At 49.8% G+C, this 12,918-nt stretch overlaps 1 non-coding gene across 1 annotated transcript; it reads left to right on the top strand.

Annotated features, from left to right (window-relative positions):
* The first annotated feature begins 5,314 nt into the window (after positions 1-5,314).
* On the top strand, positions 5,315-5,477 carry LOC144171220 (U1 spliceosomal RNA). The gene has a single exon (XR_013322894.1). It is a non-coding gene; the product is annotated as a U1 spliceosomal RNA (small nuclear RNA).
* The last annotated feature ends 7,441 nt before the right edge of the window (positions 5,478-12,918 follow it).

The raw sequence follows: 12,918 nt of genomic DNA on the forward strand, positions 1-12,918 counted from the left end.
TAGGGTCGACCTTGCCCACGTCCCCGTACATCACGCTGAGGGTTGGTTACACAATTAAAATCACCCACCAAAAATGTTGGGTAAGGTTCGAGCAGGAATGCATCGAGGGATGCAAAAAAAGAGGAAGAGTCAGAGTGCTGCGCGGGTGCGTACACTACAACAGCTCGGACGCGACGAGCAAGCAAGAAAAAATCGACTGCAAGCACGCGCCCTCCGATCCCATAGGTACAATGAGCCTTGCGGCGCAAGCTCTCGCGGAGAAATACAACGCCTACGCCCGAAGCCATCCTGTCCGACAAGGTGAAAAAAGCTTGCACACAAAAGCGCTCGCGAAAAGAAAGAACGTCGCGTGTAGTACGAAAATTGCACTCCTGCAAAAAGAGAATGTCAACGTGTTGCGCCCGAGCATAGTGCATCACCTCCCTCTGCTTGTCCAAGTCCCGAAAGCCCTGGACATTCAAAGTAAGACAACGCACCAGCATAAGGTGATTAGTGCACAAACCACGTTAACCCTCCCATCCTCAAAACTCACTATCGTCGGACTGCACGTCACGCACAGTTTCTTGTTGTCGTCGGCATCATCGGTGTCTGCTGCCGACGACGGCAACGCCCGCTTGGACGCATCTAGGCGATCCGGTGGAGAGGGCCGGGGAGGAAGCAAGTCGTGCACCTGGTTGATCGGGTTGGCGAGGCGAGGGTCGGTAACAACGAGGGAGGGACCAGCAGGCTCGTCAGTGCCTCCAACACCACCTGAGTCTGCCGAAGAAGGCTGACTTTGCTTGGTGCACGCTTCGAGCCGCTCCAGGAGAGATGGGGAACTCTGCAGATCGGCGACCTGGCTGGCAGGATTGACGAGATGGGAGTCCGTAACCTTGGGCGTCGGGGCAGCACTGGTACTGGCCGTACTGTGACCGGCTACAGGCGACTTAGAGGCGAGACTAGAACGGCCAACCGCTGACTTGCCGCTCGTGCCGGTTTTGCTTTGTTCCTTCCGGCGGCTGCGCGAGCCGTCCGAGGAACCGGGGAAAGCGATGCTTTTCTCCAGTGCACGCCCTGGCTCGTGCTGAGCATGCTCCGCGGGGTCACTGCTCTCGGAAGAGCTAAGGCTCGTGAAGAGGGAGGTATCGTCCGATGACGATGACGTGGCTACTGCCGCAGGTGCAAGCTCTTCCTCCGAAGGTGACAGGCAGCTCTCCAATTCCATCTCTTGGCTGTTGGTAGGGGTGACGCCCAAATCAGCACCTTCGCTTGACTCCTCGGCAGGCTGGCCCAAGGAGGCCCGGGGCAGCTCGGGAAAGTCACTTGTACTTTCAAGAGCTTGCAGACCGGGGGGCGCGCGAGGCATCTCAGAGAAATTGCTCGCAGCATCCGCATAGGAGCGGGGCCGCAGGCAGTCAGCCGTGGCATGGTTGCCCTTGCAGCGGCGACACTGGGCATTGCAGTTGACATCATCGTGGCCGTACTCCGAGCAGCGGCCGCACCAGGGGGTCTTGCAGGCGCTAACTTGGTGATCGGTCTGGCCGCAGCGGGCGCATACCCTCCGCACACCTTTGTATTCAAACTGGGCCTTGAACCCTCGAATCTTCATGAAGTTAGGGACGGCCTTCGCCATCTCCATCTTCACGAGTCGCATGCCGGTCTTGATATGCTTAAAGGAGCCATGAAGAGAAAATGCAAGTTGGTTTTATTCGAAAGATTTCGTGTTTTATAGTGCCCCCAGCGCTTGTCCGGATACAAACGGTGCTTTATTCACTGAGAAATTAAACAATTTAGGTTAAAATTTTGATTTTCCCGCTCAATCGTGCGTTTTCGGTGTCCCAAGTGACATCACGGGAACCGACCGCTCTTCAGCCTAGAATACCTTCATTCACGCATCCGCCGTACAGGGTAGAGACACGTAACGCTGGCGCCGCCATGTTCGGTTGCTCGCTCGCCGCCGAAGCAAGTCATTGTGTCAAAACCGCGCTAAAATTATCGCCGCAATGCGGTTTACTGAAGAAGTTTGAATCATATTGTCTGTTTCGCGTTGCTAGGTCTCGTGGGAAACGAAAAGAACAACGCGTTGAGCCCGTTGGCCCAATTGCGGCGGCACGGGACCGTTCAAAGGTTGTCTCCACCCTGTACTGCGGTGTTGGTTTGTTCCAGCGTTTCTTTACGTTCCGTAACCTAGATGGCGCCACCATACCGTGGCAAGCGTTTGGTTTGTTTTTGCCCGCATTTAAACCTGGCTTGTTTTTGTTCTGGGAGAAAATATTCGTTGCATGAAACAGTGCTCGCTCGACAAATGGGGTCACGTTAGACACCGTTGCTTGCGTCAATCGGCCAGTGTCGTCTGAGACAACCCCAAGACCCGTAGTGCTCTGCAGCTAAACCAAAGCATGCTGTGCGCAGTACGAACAGCAGAACGCATCAGTACTTCTATGTTTACATGTGCTTTAGTAACTTCCACTGTTTGTCCGATCATTCTTATTGCTTTGTAAAGAATGTGCCCTAAATTTAAGCGCAAATCGCTCGTTCGTCTAGTTTGTAAGCTCTACCTAATTTGCGTCTGCTTCTGCCAGCCTCCGCCAATCGCAGAGCTTAGCCCATGTGACATCACAGGTTCTGTTGCGGGAAATGAGCTGGTGGGTCGCATGACCATTCCCGTTTTTCCTAATTATGTAGCTTATTTGAGCGAAGTTTACGTTAAAAGTGGTGTCAGTATGATTCTAACGACACAATCTTTTGAATGAACCAAACTTGTGTTTTCTCTTCATGGCTCCTTTAAGGCTCCTCCACGCCGGCTGGCTGACGTTGAAGACCTTCCCATGCGGTCTCAGTGCTGCCGCAAGCTCCGCGTTACTCACAACGGAGTTCAGGCGGTACACTGTCATGTAGACGACCTGCGGGCCCATGCAGGCCACAGGACACGAAACTCCGTTCACGATGACGGCTCCTTTCTCGGTGAGCTTGCGAGCAGCAGCAGCCGTAGCCGCCACCGCGCAGAACTTGAAACCACCCTGATGCATCAGGGTGTCCAGGCCATAACGGCCTACGATTCCCTCCAGGGCATCCACCAGGTCATCCACGGTGACGTCCTTCGGGGCCGCGAAGTAGAAGACATGGGCCTTGGGCGGTGGCTGAACAGCCTCCCAAGACGCCATGATGACGTGTCCTTAGTTCCAAGACGGTGGCTTAGTGGTCAGTAGGTTGAGGCATCCAGGAGTAAGGGGCTACCCCAACGTAAAACGCAGGGCCGCCCCTCTGCAATCACGGCGAAACCAAGGGAACCGTTCACTGAGGCCCCACGACGTGGGTGCTGTCTTCTCAAGCCGACCTAGCAGAACGATGATCACGGTCAGCACAGGGCCTCACACATGCGTCTGTCACTCGATTCAGCCAGCCGGCCAAAGCAACCGGTCCAACACGGCCGTCCAGTAGTCAGGAGCAGCAAGATGGTGCTTCCACAGCACTAAGGATGAAAAAGAGACGAAGCCGAGTGGCCCCGACGATTTCTCGATTCATGATTGTAAAAGCGCTATTTGAAAACGAAGACGAAGGAAGAAACACAACACGAAGAGTTACTATCAACTGGGTTTTATTGTGAAAAACGAACATACATATTTACTAGGAGAGAGAGAGAGAATAGTATTTAATGATACTGGTGAGGTTAGCCTGGCCAAGGCGCCTAGCTTGCTACACCAGATGTATGAAAAAATGAAATCAATGAACAGATGATGATAATGACTGTGATGAAGATGACGTGCTCATTAAGAGAGTACTCTTTAAAGAGTCTGATCAAGTCCTGTGCTTCGCAGGAAAGACAATAGAGCTTTTGTCGCCCAAGATGCTCGTTTGGCGTTCGACCAAGGGCCTAGCACGTCACTTAGAGTTAGTCCTCTAGAAAGCGGTCGACCCAAGGACACTAGAAGGGTGGGGGGGGGGTAAAGAGAATTTATTATAACCCACTAGAAGGGACGTTCTAGCTGCTCTATACCGCGTACACTCACATAATACGTGGTTCAAGTCCTCGCGCACGTCACACAGAGTGCAGAAGGGGGAAGCGGCCTGTTTCATCTTGAATCGAAAATTATTTACTAGGAAAAACGAACAAGAATCTGCGTCACCACCAACACATTGATAGCAACAATACATTTCAACCATTCATACATACATGACTGAGTAAAACATCGACAGGAGACAGCAGCAAATAATCACAAGGCACGTGGAATACATATCAACATTAAGCACAATCAAACCCCTTCCAATCAAACACAATCAAAATTCAGTTGATAGTAGCGCTTCGTGTTGTGTTTCTTCCTCCGTCGTCGTTCTCAAGTAGCGCTTTTACAATCATGAATAAGCGGAGTGCGCATGCGCATTCGCACTTCCGGTTCCGCTTAGCTGCTGAGCGAAGCATAAAAACGGCAAACTAAAAAATGGCTGCGGCTAGCTCAGCTAACCTTGGATAGGAAAAACGAAAGCTTGGCTTTATGTGGGTAAGTCTTGGTTTCACTAGGTTAACCTTTGATTATAGTATTCGTCCAAAGCCTGCCTTTGCCTACGGATGTGGTCCCGCTTCCAGCGTTTTCGGAGCCCAATGGCTCGCCAGTCGATATTCGCGATGGGTCAGACACCGCTTGCCGACCATGGCTCAGAACTTCCAGTTCCCGCGCAACGCTCAGAAAAAAACCGCCCGACCTCGCTCTCATTCATGGCCAAGCTCGCATGCACGCGGCGAGTCACGTGGTCAGGCGCGAACCAGCTGCAGAGAGCGCATGCGCCAAGCCGTCAGCGGTGGCTGCAGCGGCGAACTCGGCCGTCGACGGAGCTGGGCCTGACGAGTCCCGTGATGTGTTGCCAAGGGTACGGTGCAGCTGCGGCCAAATGTAGATCAAATTTACCGCGACGGTGATAACGCTCGATGAGATTACTAAAACTTTGCTTTAGGGCTCTCTGAAATGGTTGGCCAAAGACACAGAGCGGTGTTGAAAACGTGTTCACCGTTCGGAGCACGCGCAGCGTGGCGGCAGGTCTCGTGATCGCCCTCAAATTTTTCCGCAACTCCGATACCACCACGTGCTCGTCTAGCAGCCAGCCTTTGCTTGCGGATGGATAGACCGACAACACCAAACATTTCTAACACATGCTAGCTTAACTGTGGAAGAACTTCCGTTAAAAGATATTTGGATGCTAGCATACCGAGTTTTCGGCCGCCCTACGTTGCGCAGTCTCTTCTCTGGCTTTGAGGTTAGTTTAACCAAATGAACCAGCCCCACCAGCGCCACGTATTGGGACTTGGCAAAGGGGGTCTGGCAGCAGGGCACGTGCTGGCATACTTACCTGGTGCCGGGCTGTTCGGTGGTCAATATGGCCGGCGCCCCAAGTGGAGGCCGGTCATTGCACTGCGATCGGCTGAAGCTTGCCCCTACTCCAAACTGGGGTAGGTGGGGCATGTAATTTTTGGTAGGGGGGTCAGGCGTTCGCGCCGGCCCCACCCCTTCTCAAAACCAAAAATCAGACCTTAAAGGAGCACTTACCGTAATTCGCGCATCCTTACTGCAGAAAGTCCACTGCTTCCCGTAGGAAGCAGTGGGCAGTAGTGTGGCTATACACGACACTTAACCAAGGCAGGGTTCAGGCTGTTCCCGCAACTGTCGTAATAACTTTTAAGAATGACGTCATTTTACGTCTCAGCCAGCTGTGACGCGCCGTTTTTGTACGTCCAAAGATCACGATATAGCTTTTGCGTCGTTAGTCTGAACACAACTTAATACGTCGAATGATCCCGTTACGATGAGTGACATTTCTAGCTGATATTGCCTCTTCCGCCGTGGTCATAGGCATGAACACGGGAGAGGGTCCAAGGCGGCCATGGCTTCCTCTGACTACAAGGGGAAGGGCGCAGATGTTCCGATGACGTTTAAAAAGCAGAAAAATCCCGGGAAATCTGCACTAGCCTGAACCCTTGGGAGGGGCGAAGCATGTAGTGTATAAGCATATTCTTGGCGCCTTGAAGTTTTTGCCCACGGAGATGAAACCGTCGGGGGGGGTGGGGGTAGAGGTATACAGCTTTGCTGTAAAAGTCGCGTATCTTTGAAGCACGAAGCGTTCTAGCGCGAGGTGTTGGAACACAAGTCTCCCGCTGTTTTAGTAGTGTGACTACAGGGTACTACGACGATATGAGACGCCGACATCCAGAGCCTCTAGGGGGCTTGGCCCCTAAATTAGCTTTATTTATGTCACTTACCGCCCACTGGGCTGAGCCACGATTCAACCCGATCTCAACCTGCCTGTCTCAGAATCCCATTCTCTAAACAACCGGGTTATTTCCACCGTCTTCAAGATCTGCCTTCTCATTACACGGGTTTGCAATTTTCCCCTACCATTTCCCCTCAACCGCTGACCTCTTCGCAGCGGGAACGAGATAGGGGTTGACCTCTCCTGTCCGGAAAAGTAACGGAAGGGGTAGTCCCCAGCCTGCGCGGAGGCATGCGATGCGTACTCCTCTGGTTTATCGTGGGGTGGCGCGAAGATGAAATTGCGTTCACTGAAAAAGTTGTGCTGCCTGTCCCTTCAGCGTAAACTCCTGACTCCCCGCCGGTAATTTTTGCAGCGTAAGCTACACTGGCCGAGGTTGAGCAGTTTTGCGTGAACCCCGAAGGGCTGTGCTGCGAAACGCGAGGAGCATTGAGTTAGATTGGATTGGATTTGGATAGGATTAAATTGTATTGGATTGGATTGGATTGGATTGGATTGGATTGGATTGGATTGGATTGGATTGGATTGGAAATCCAACCAAATTGGAGTACGGGTGTGTAGAGAATTGGGTCTGCGCATTCGCCGGTCTGCGCATTCCAGAGTAGTGACGTCATAGCCGCAGCAGACGCACTGGCGCCGGCACGTGCCCAGCTGTGAGCCTCCGTTGCGCAGTAGCCAAATCTGACGCTGCGCCGGAGCCGCTTGATAGCCATTTAGCGTGGCTCCTGAAGAGCCGTGCTGCGCATGCGCGAGGAGCACTGACTGGACTGGACTGGACCGGACTGGACTGGACTGACTGGATTAAATTGGATTGGATTGAATTGCATTGGATTGGACTGCTGAACCTTAGCTCATGCTACGTATATCCTGGCATAGCCGAGCTAAGCCACTGCTAATTTTTTTCAAGAAGGTCATTTGCTACCCTTTGGCTTGTCCGACACTAACCAGTGTAGTAACTATGGTAAGAATAAAAAGATATTTACTTTTTATTTTAACATCTAGCTCGAACAACTGAAGTGTAGGTTTACTTTTCATTTCTACGAATAAAGCGTTCCTTTATGAAGATTTTATTTCGGCTTTTAAATATTGCGTTGCACGAATTTCGTAAAGCACCATCTTCATGTTTTTGAAACTGTTGGGAAGCATGCGGGGTCCGAAGAGCTTATCGAAAGCCGTTTTATGGAACGCTGTATCTCCGAAGTGGTGCCCACTTTTTAAAAATCGTATTATCGAATGCTAGTTCATGGATTTCCAAGTTCGTTTTTTTAGTTTTATTTGTTTTTTATTAATGAAATTATTTACCACTCGGCCCATTTTATTTGGATACTTTATTCGCGAGAGGGCAGAAATGGTTTAGAGGTGTTTTTCAGTTTAATCAATTGTTTTTTTTTCATAATTCTGAATACTTCCGAGTATATTTGCATATATTGAAATATTTTTTAAGCCTATCATTATAGGCAGTTTTTTTTTATTTTGAATTTTCTCTTTCCTGTATGCCTTCCATGAAATTTGGTAATTTCTTTGATATTTGTGGTAGTTGATAAGTCTGACTACCTTAAAGGGACCCTGCAACACCTTCGATAAACGCTTTCACTCTTTCCTTCGCGTCTGGAAGCACTGCGAAAGCTGTAGTTATCGCCAGCACGGAGTGGCACTGTTTTATTTTCTCGTCGCACCAGCTACATCTTCCGTTTCTGTTTTGTTTTTGTGGCTTTTTTAAAAAAGTTGCCATCGAAAAGCGTTCATTGCTGCAAGCGAAGTAAAACCGGACAAGAGCCGCTCCATGGCCTTAGTGATGTAATTCGAGCCATCGAAGAACATCAAGACCGAGAAAGAAAGAAAAATTTTTTGAGCAGTTTTAGAAGTTATCTGATGGGCATAACGCAGTAAGTTTTGGCTGAGGTGCTTTGCGACCACCTAATCTAAGTACTTGGTGTGTTGGGTGAGTACGTTCTACAAGCATTTAAGATTTAAAAAAAAAGTTTAAAGAAGTGTTTCAGGGTCTCTTTAATTTTCAAGTTCTGTATATTCTATGTCATACTGAAAAGGCTTCGCACGGCGCCCTCCCCTTTTCAAGTTCTTTTAGCACTGAAAAGGTCACGAATTAAAATCCCGCAAAAACTTGAGACCACGGCATCTAAAAATATGCTGACATTACTGAAACATTTTCGTGCTTGTCGCACAGGTTATGGATAACCAACTACGATCTTGATTTGGCAAAACCCGCGGAACTCCGCTAATTTCTTTAAAAACAACAATTTTTTAGGCCAGATTTCTCAGTTTTGTGACCCACCTTGCTGAGTTCACATGTATCGAAGGAAGGAGCTGCACAGAATGGCTGGCTGCGTAAACGCAGCTTGGGCTTATCTCGAAACACGTCTGCCATACTGATGCAAGCTGCAGTTTTTATGGCCGCGATGACAGTTTGCGCTATTTTCGCGTAAAAAATAGCTATTGTTTCAAGAATTACGCCTTCCTGAACCTTTTAACCTTTGAGGGAGCCCGTCCATCAATGCGCAGATATTTCTCGAGATCGGGGGTCCCATAAGAATTTGTATGTGATAGAATAGTCAAGAGTTTGTAAACCTTACCGGTGACACTTCGTATGTGTTTAAGCTTTCCGCTTCGTGGAAATAATTAAACACCTTTCATACGCCACATTTTAATGGGGCGTATGAAAGGTGTACAACCAGGCAAACCAGGAAATGGACGCGTAACCGAACCGCTATAATTGTGACTTCTTAAATTTAATGATTCCATGGGACATTACCATTAGCACTGCGTGTCTTTGCGCAATGCAAAGGTAATTTTCTAACTGGCCTGGTAGAGGCGAGAGTCGCCCTGACGAAGAGGTTGAGAGCAATGGATCAACGTTGGTGGAAAGCTAAAGTTTTAAGTGCGAATGCACTTTATAAGCGACCCCGAACCTTCCGCCGTCCGCATAGCAACAGCTGCGGGTGCGCGCGCTTTTCGTCTTCCTTAGCAACGGGGGGAGATGGGCGCGCGCTGCCTGGCCGCTGACATGGCACATACCCACGTGGGAGATTGGCCAGGAATAAGTGCGAATGCACTTCTTAAGCGAGCCTGAATCGTCGCGCTCGCATAGCGCCTCCTCTCCCCCCTCGCCTACTCTCCTAAAGCCCCTTTACTACTCTCCAGCTCGCAACACCCTCTCTCGGCGCGCCAGCCAGGCCACTACACTATATAAAAAAACAGCATCTGGCGCCAGGTTTCGATCTGCGGACTTTGCGGCCGCAGCGCGAAGCTCTACCGACTAAGCCACGGACGCGACGTTGATATCAATGTTAGTAACGCGCCTTATACGCCTCGAGCGCGGCCTGTAGGGGCGCCACTGAAATCCCCCTAGCGGCCCGTTTCAAAAGCAGGCGCGGGAGTCCCCGGCCCGCTCCCCCCTGTCGCCGTTGCTTTTGGGGCTCGTTCAAGACAGCGATTTACCGTTTGTCCGCTTTCGAAATACCGAATAACGTGGAGCAGGCACTCTGTTTGCAAGCGTGGTATGTTCACGAGAGTATAAACGTTTATGACGCGATATTAGTGAGATCTATATGAGCGCCAGGCGTGTGTCACAGGCCGGCGTCCCGAAGCCAGCATTTGCATGCAGCTGATTGCAATTCCGCTGCCCTGAAATTTAGTGACTGTGTCTCCGTAAGCAGTCTTTCCTCCGATGGTCATGTTGCGGCCATACACACTATGATGTAAATCGACTTTGTGCACTTACAAAATCTAGCGGAGCACTCATACCCGACAGCACGCAAGTTACGCCTGCCAATATCACATATCAGATATTGATCAGTACCATGAACAAGCTAATGCGGCATAAATTTCACAAACATTGTACCAAAGAAGTACGATGGATAATGCAAAATTACACTCGGGAGTCAGCACACGACGAAAAATTTATTGCTGGGTCGTCTTGTCCCGAGCGAGGTGAGCGCTCGCAAAGATTCATCTGTTACATTTATCCTCCACGAGAAGCGCGAAGATGGGTTTAAAGAGTAATCCGCGTCCGTGACCAAACTCTTCTTCGAAACACCGTCATATGAGTCATGACACAGGGAGACTGCAGAATCTAGCATAAACCGAAATCAGAGACCCTTATCAGATACGACACTCTTCCAACGAGCCCGTGTGTACGAGATTTCGGCGCGCGTTAAGGCTCCAGGTGGTCAAAATTAATCCGGAGCCCTCCACTACGGCGTGCCTCATCGTCTCGGTTGCGTCGGCGCGTTAAACCCTGCAATCAATCAATCAACTCTTCCAACGACACCTCGTATCGCTTGTGAACTGCCTACCCAGTATTCTTCAAAAAATGAGTCCGCCGAGTGATCAGCCGTTTTTCAAGGAGAAAAACAAACGAAAAGTGAACACGCAGCTTGTGTGTGTGATTACTAAAACGTTCATTCGTTGATTTCGCTCCGCATTTGTAAACAACGATAGTTGAGCGTCCTCCTCCTCATCCCCCCCCCCCCCCACCTGCCCATGTCTAGCGAAATATCAGTGCATTTCGCATCTAGTTGGTCTGGTGAATACTACCTTGCTCAAACAAATGTCTTTAGCATTTCCGAAGCTGCACTCGTTTTTTTTTTATTCCCGTACTATTCTATTTATTCCTTACTTGCAGACCATTCATTTTCCCGTGGTTTCATTAACATATACCTTGGTTCTTACTATAGGGCATGAGTGGGCACACATCTGACTTAACATTTTCTTTTCCGTACTTAATATTTTCGCGTGGCTTATATTCCCATAAAAGGCACATGTTTTTGTCAGCTATTAGGTTATCACATCCCCGAAATATATTTTTCTACGACGTACGTATTCGAAGCAAGCCGCATTTGTTGTCCGCGCTGCAAAACGAACCAACCTTTTACAGTGCCAATATCAGGTCTAAACGAGGCGACAATAAATAGAATTCACTTGTGCTGACGTGTTCGAAGGTGACAGCGGTGATATATGCTGCTGCCATCGCCGACGCCCGCAAGAGCGGTCAAGAAGCGCGCAGAACCTCCTCCCCGGGTAGCTCTTGTTGGCGTTAGAGCGCTCTACCAAGACGCAGCTGTTTTTTTTAAGTGCCCTAAACGTGCAGTTAGCTTACAGACGTCACCATAACAAGTTGTTTAGAGCGCGGAAAGGCAAAGAGAAGCGAAAGAAAACCAAAACACTGCATGACCACCTATCAGCCACGCAGCGCTAATCCCGCAAACGCCGCGGAGAAGCGGCGGCAGGCGGCGTAGCGATCGCGAATCTCGAGGCGTATATCTTTAACGCATTCAAACTACGTCGTCAGCGGCGTGCGTTGGCGACTCAGCGGCGTTATAGCGGCTTGATAATTGCGTGGTGTACACGTGATACTACAAACCCGCTAGTTCTGCATTCTCTCACGTGACTGCGCCTCCTCTCCCTTCACTCCGGTCGGCGCTTCGCAGCTGCGGTGCGCTGCGGTGCGGTGCGCTCCTCCTCTCGAACATACACGTTAATTCACCAAGATTTCCGCAGAGGGACAAACGAGGCGTGTTAAGCCGAACGTGATCACGAGGGGGTGTTAATGTAACTAACGGGCAAAATGCCACCAAACTTCAACAAACTCCCCCTCATAGCATCACCCCGTGCTTCGCACTTCCTCATACTCCCCTTCGGGGAAATGCGGGGAATTTTTAGGTACAGGTCCACGCAGAAGTAAACGGAGCACGGGAGCGGTGGCCGAACTGCATCACTGCGCCGCGTATGGGCGCCGACGGGAACCATGGAGCGCCAGTCAAAGAGTGTGTTCGCACTGCCCCCGCCGCCCTATCTGATATGTTTAATCGCCGTTCTGCTGGCGTGTCATGCTCGGCGAGACGGTCTTCAATAGGCAGCGCTGGGATATAGAGGGGTGCTGGTTGCATTGCCGCTGGCAGGCATCAGCGGCGACCGAATCCGCTGCTCATGAGCTGGACGAAGCTGCGCGCGCCCGAAAACGTGCCTTGTTGCGCGCCGTAAAGTGCGGCATAAAATTGGAGGCCGCTGTGTTTGGAATAGCATGTCATTGCGATGTAATAAATTGTAAGCCGGCAACAAAATTGCCATGTACAATATAGAAAGCACATTCACAGATATTTTCCTTGTTTGGAAAAAAAATCTAGTTTACGAGATTTCTTCTTTAATTTTGGGTTTGTCCCAAGTTATTGCAGCCGGTCAGTCCTGGTGTGTTCTGAAGAAAGGAAAATAAAAATTTTCAAGCGGTAAAAGTTTTGTACTGGAGAACACCGTAAAGAATAGGTACAACCGTTGCCCGCTATTACAGCGGGCCTCATACGGCGCATATTTTGTTGTCGCATTAAAACCGACGTTGTTATTTTTAACGAGCACCTTATATTATTTAAGAAAGTGTTGCAGATTTAAATAAAACTCTGCATTGAATTGAAAGATGGCTTCACCGCATGGCCTCAATGTCTTGCAAAAAAGCGCTGTTAAGGCCCCAAAATGACCGAGGACGAGTTTAGTGGTCATGGCCGATGGCGACGATACTGTTAATCGGTTAATTTGGTACAAAATCTTATGACGGCTATCCTCGTCAATGGGAGTGAAAAGGTTAATGCGACAGCAAAATATGCGCCGTATGAGGCCCGCTGTAATAGCAAACAACGATAGTACCTATTCTTTACGTCATTCTCTAAT

This window comes from Haemaphysalis longicornis, unplaced genomic scaffold, assembly GCF_048455015.1.
Source record: "Haemaphysalis longicornis isolate Haplotype H1 unplaced genomic scaffold, Haemaphysalis longicornis Haplotype H1 scaffold_2, whole genome shotgun sequence".
Taxonomy (NCBI): domain Eukaryota; kingdom Metazoa; phylum Arthropoda; class Arachnida; order Ixodida; family Ixodidae; genus Haemaphysalis; species Haemaphysalis longicornis.